Raw genomic sequence first — 5993 nt, 5'->3', positions numbered from 1 at the left:
GTTACAAATCTTTCTCATTTCCACCTGCGTGCGCGCCCGCACCCCGCCAAAACAGGCCCCCGGCCCGAACGCCCACCGCCTGCTGCTGCAGCCGCTCACCCGCCCTTAGACACACGCACGCGCACGCACGCACTGCCCCCCCCCATTCGAGTCCCCGCCCCAAACACCTCCCGCCCGCCACCGCACCCACTCGCACGGGGCTACACACGTGCGCACCCCCCCCCCGCAACCGGCCCCCCCCAGCCCAAACCCTCCACCCGCTGCCCCGCTCACAGTCGTGCGCTCAAAACGCACACGCGCGCAGCCCCCCCCCCCCCCCCCCCCCCCGCCCGAAACAGGGCCCCGGGCCGACACCCCCCACCCCCGTCACCCCGGGCCCGCCGCTGCACGCACACACACACCGCCCCCCCGCCCTCCCGCCACGCAGTTCGCGCCGAGCCTGGCTGCCCCTGCTCCCCCCTTCCGCCACCAGGCTTGCCGCCCCCGGTGGTGGAAGGCGGGAGACTTTAGGACCCTGCGGCGTCCCTGCCGGCTCCGTGCCCGGGCGGGAGAGGGGAGCCCCCCCGGTGCCCTGCCGTCTCTAAACCCCAGCTGCCGAGTCCCTATCCTGCCGCACCCGTGGCCCCGCTCCCGCCTTTCTTTCTCAGCCAGCCACGCACTCGCCCTGCTCCACTCCCGCCCGCCCCCGCCGCGGGGGGAAAACTAAAGGACCGGGGGGGTGGGACGGGGACGGGGACGGGGGAGAGAAGTAAAAAAAATAAAACTCCAACCGATCCAAACAGAAGCCTTCTCCGAAAAGACACACCGTCCCCCCTCGCCAGCCTGCCTCTGCGCCAGGCTCCCCGCCTGCTCGCCAGCCGCTCTCGCCCTGCTCCACTCCCGCCCGCCCCCGCCGCGGGGGGAAAACTAAACGACCGGGGGGGGGGGGGACGGGGACGGGGACGGGGACGGGGGAGAGAAGTAAAAAAAATAAAACTCCAACCGATCCAAACAGAAGCCTTCTCCGAAAAGACACACCGTCCCCCCTCGCCAGCCTGCCTCTGCGCCAGGCTCCCCGCCTGCTCGCCAGCCGCTCTCGCCCTGCTCCATTCCTGCCCGCCCCCGCCGCGGGGGGAAAACTAAACGACCGGGGGGGGGGGGGACGGGGACGGGGACGGGGACGGGGGAGAGAAGTAAAAAAAATAAAACTCCAACCGATCCAAACAGAAGCCTTCTCCGAAAAGACACACCGTCCCCCCTCGCCAGCCTGCCTCTGCGCCAGGCTCCCCGCCTGCTCGCCAGCCGCTCTCGCCCTGCTCCACTCCTGCCCGCCCCCGCCGCGGGGGGAAAACTAAACGACCGGGGGGGGGGGGGACGGGGACGGGGACGGGGACGGGGGAGAGAAGTAAAAAAAATAAAACTCCAACCGATCCAAACAGAAGCCTTCTCCGAAAAGACACACCGTCCCCCCTCGCCAGCCTACCTCTGCGCCAGGCTCCCCGCCTGCTCGCCAGCCGCTCTCGCCCCCCCTCTTTTCTAGCCTCCTTTCCCCGCCGCTGCTGCCGCCGCGACTGAGCAGCAGACCGTTGCCGTGGCGGGAAACACCACAGTTTCCGGGGGCCCCGTTGCCGGGCTGCAGACCACCCCACCCAGCCACCCGCCCCCCAACCCCCCGTCTCCAGGGCGCCGGAAAGTCTGTGATCGGGTGGGGCCGGGGGAGGGGGGGGGGGGGGGGGCTGCACCTACTGGCCTGCAGGTCCGGGACTGCAGCGCGGGGAGGGAGGGGGAGCACACCGGTGCAGGGGTGCGTGTAGCTGTGTGTGCCTGCGTCGCGTTCTGTGTGTGTGTGTGTGTGTGTGTGTGCGCGCGCCTCTGAGCGCGCGTGTGTCACCGGGGGGGGGGGGGTGGCAGTGCCTGCAGGATCGCAGATATGTATTTTAAAGTATTTATTTTATGAAAAAAAAGGAAAACGTCAAAAAAACACCAAAAAAAACCAGGCGGGGGGGGGGAGAAAAATTAAAAACAACCCCCCAAAAAAAGCCCAAGACCGCAAAAACCAAAACCAAAAGTCGGCGAGCACCCAGCAGCGCCGGGACCCGAACCTGAACCTGGCAAGGGGCTACCAGTCCTGAAGGCACCCAGTGAACAGCGAACTCGCGCCGGGGAGCCGGGCAGTTTGTGCCGGGGGCTGCCACCTCTGCCCGGACCCCGCCGACAGAATATGGTTGGGGGGGGGGGGGGCAGCAGCGGAGCAGAGGGGCTGGCTGGTGTGGTGAAGCTGGCAAGTGCCTGGCAGCCACCGGCTCGGAATAGGTGCGTGCACGTGCATGAGAACGACGAGGGTGGGGGGGGGGTGTGTGTGTGTCAGGAAACAAAAATTATTTTGAAAACTGGTTGTCGTTAATATTGTATTAATATTTCCCGCCGGAATCAATAAAGGTGAAATAACTCTTGCATCAGACAGTACGTTTAAACGTGCTCCCTTGGTGTAGAAGTGGTTCAAACTCGGGAAGGGGAGGGGGAAAGAAATGCCGTCCGGGAGAACCGGGAGAGGGTGGCCCTTTTAATCAGATTTGCTAAAATCTCAAAAGAAAGAAAAAAAAAAAAAAACCGAAAAAAACGAACCAAAAACAGGCGCACCTGCCCCCCCCGCCCCCCCCCGCCCAAGGGGCACCGAACGGCTGCCAGGTCTACCCGGCTCCGCGGGCGGCCGCCAGGTCTACCCGGCTCCGGAGGCCGGCGCGGCCGCCGGCGGCGCCCGGAGGACGCGGGGTGTCGCTGCCGCAGCGGCCGGTGAAAAGGGCCGCCAGGTCTACCCGGCTCCGCGGGCGGCCGCCAGGTCTACCCGGCTCCGGAGGCCGGCGCGGCCGCCGGCGGCGCCCGGAGGACGCGGGGTGTCGCTGCCGCAGCGGCCGGTGAAAAGGGCCGCCAGGTCTACCCGGCTCCGCGGGCGGCCGCCAGGTCTACCCGGCTCCGGAGGCCGGCGCGGCCGCCGGCGGCGCCCGGAGGACGCGGGGTGTCGCTGCCGCAGCGGCCGGTGAAAAGGGCCGCCAGGTCTACCCGGCTCCGCGGGCGGCCGCCAGGTCTACCCGGCTCCGGAGGCCGGCGCGGCCGCCGGCGGCGCCCGGAGGACGCGGGGTGTCGCTGCCGCAGCGGCCGGTGAAAAGGGCTGCCAGGTCTACCCGGCTCCGCGGGCGGCCGCCAGGTCTACCCGGCTCCGGAGGCCGGCGCGGCCGCCGGCGGCGCCCGGAGGACGCGGGGTGTCGCTGCCGCAGCGGCCGGTGAAAAGAGCCGCCAGGTCTACCCGGCTCCGCGGGCGGCCGCCAGGTCTACCCGGCTCCGGAGGCCGGCGCGGCCGCCGGCGGCGCCCGGAGGACGCGGGGTGTCGCTGCCGCAGCGGCCGGTGAAAAGAGCCGCCAGGTCTACCCGGCTCCGCGGGCGGCCGCCAGGTCTACCCGGCTCCGGAGGCCGGCGCGGCCGCCGGCGGCGCCCGGAGGACGCGGGGTGTCGCTGCCGCAGCGGCCGGTGAAAAGAGCCGCCAGGTCTACCCGGCTCCGGCGGGACTTAGCCGCATTTCGGGGGCGGGGAGGTAGACCTGATAGCCCCGCCACTTTCTCGGAGCTGGCCAAGGGGTCGCTGTTTTTCGCTGCCTCCAGTTACGTCATCGTAAAAGTCGGTGTCATTGGCGGGTCTCCCCGGTGGGCAGGGACGGCACTCTTGGAGCCGGCCGGGGGCGGGGACGTGATCTCCCGTACTATAGGAGGTAGTGGTGACTCGTGCACGGAGCAGCGCTAGTGAGCGGCTGCAAGGCTTACGGCTCAGCCGGCGAAGTGGAGCGCTGGGCGGCCGTTGTGGTGGTGGTTTTGCCTGGTGGTTCGGCTCGTTTTCTGTCTGTTCGGCCGGTTGGTCTCTCCCGGTGTTTTCCAAGTAAGCCAGCCGGGCGCCTGCGAGGGTCTGGCAGGCTGGCGGTGGCTGTTGACCCGAGTGGTGCGAGAGGTGCAAAGGTGGATTCCGCAGGGCATAGCCCGGTGGCCGGCGGCGGCCACCGGCACTCGAACGCTGGAAGACCGGGTGGAGCCGAGCCTGCCTCGGCTTTCCCCCGGCCCCGGAGGGCCCGATGATGGCAAAGGTGGAGCGCTGGTATATGCGAGGGCAGCTGCCCGTGAGCATCCAGCCCGCCGCGGCTGCCGCCGCCTCCTGAGGGCCTGGTGATGGGCGGGCGAGGTGGCGGCACCTCGTCCTTTGACTCTGGCCTTAAGCTGGAGCGGGCAGAGCGGCAGCCGGTCCCGGTGGCTGGCAGCCGGATGCAGACGGCTGGGGGTTCTCGTGCGTGCCGCAGCTTCCCCCCAGCCCCCGAGGGCCCGATGATGGCACAGGTGAGAGGCCGCAGCGCCTCGTCCTGTTTTTGCCGGCATGAGCCACGCGTGGGCGGCCTGTGGTGTCCGGCCTGCCCCGGCTTGCCTGGTTGCAGGAGGGCTCGGTGGAAAGGTCTGCAGCGCTGTACCGGGTTTAGAGGTGGCGGCACCTCATCGCGTTTTCTCCGGCCTTAAGCTGGAGCCCATGCACGAATTGGGCAGAGTGCAAGCGGCAGCCGGTCCCGGTGGCTGGCAGCCGGATGCAGACGGCTGGGGGTTCTCGTGCGTGCCGCAGCTTCCCCCCAGCCCCCGAGGGCCCGATGATGGCACAGGTGAGAGGCCGCAGCGCCTCGTCCTGTTTCTGCCGGCATGAGCCACGCGTGGGCGGCCTGTGGTGTCCGGCCTGCCCCGGCTTGCCTGGTTGCAGGAGGGCTCGGTGGAAAGGTCTGCAGCGCTGTACCGGGTTAGAGGTGGCGGCACCTCATCGCGTTTTCTCCGGCCTTAAGCTGGAGCCCATGCACGAATTGGGCAGAGTGCAAGCGGCAGCCGGTCCCGGTGGCTGGCAGCCGGATGCAGACGGCTGGGGGTTCTCGTGCGTGCCGCAGCTTCCCCCCAGCCCCCAAGGGCCCGATGATGGCACAGGTGAGAGGCCGCAGCGCCTCGTCCTGTTTCTGCCGGCATGAGCCACGCGTGGGCGGCCTGTGGTGTCCGGCCTGCCCCGGCTTGCCTGGTTGCAGGAGGGCTCGGTGGAAAGGTCTGCAGCGCTGTACCGGGTTAGAGGTGGCGGCACCTCATCGCGTTTTCTCCGGCCTTAAGCTGGAGCCCGCGAAGCGGGAAGAAAAGTGCGGCTGTACCTGGTGGCTGGCAAGTCGAACGCAGGCGGCTGGGGTTGTCTCGCTTCTGTGGCATTCCCCCAGGCCCCGAACACCCGTGCGCGGCATGGGTCCAGGTGCCTTTTTTTTCCCCGACGGCAAGCGGTTGCCTGTGGGGCGGGCAAAGACCGGCAGCCGGTGGCGGTTGCCGGCACTTGAACGCTGGAGGAGCTGGGGCAGTTGAGCCTGCTGTGGCCATCCCCCGGTCCCGTTACCTTCCTCAAGGGAATCGTTGTCTGGAGCCGGGTGGCCCGTGGCACCTCCCGCTCCACGATTTGACTGATCCAGACCCACAGGCAGCGCCCGCTGAGGCGTCCTCGGGTGCGTCGGAGAGCCTCCACGGCGGGCCGGCTCTGCCGGTGTTCAGGCCGTTGGAGCACCTCTCGCAGGCGTTGCCCTCACTCGCACGCAGAGCCCCCGCACCTGCCGTCCGCCCCCGGTTGGCGACGGGTGCGAGTGGCCGTCGCTGTCCCAGGACTCGTGGCCGTGGGGCCTCCGCTCCTTCCTCCGTTCCCTTCCCTTACTGATCGATGAGGCGTTTAGGGCGCGTCGGAGGGGCTTCCCGGCGGGCCGGCTCTGCCGGTGTTCAGGCCGGCGTTGCACCTCTCCGCAGACGTTGCCCTCTCACTCGCACGCAGAGCCCCCGCACCTGCCGTCCGCCCCCGGTTGGCGATGGGTGCGAGTGGCCGTCGCTGTCCCAGGACTCGTGGCCGTGGGGCCTCCGCTCCTTCCTCCGTTCCCTTCCCTTACTGATCGATGAGGCGTTTAGGGCGCGTCGGAGGGGCTT

Source organism: Buteo buteo, unplaced genomic scaffold, assembly GCF_964188355.1.
Source record: "Buteo buteo unplaced genomic scaffold, bButBut1.hap1.1 HAP1_SCAFFOLD_531, whole genome shotgun sequence".
Classification (NCBI taxonomy): domain Eukaryota; kingdom Metazoa; phylum Chordata; class Aves; order Accipitriformes; family Accipitridae; genus Buteo; species Buteo buteo.
Note: the sequence above shows the minus strand (reverse complement) of the source record.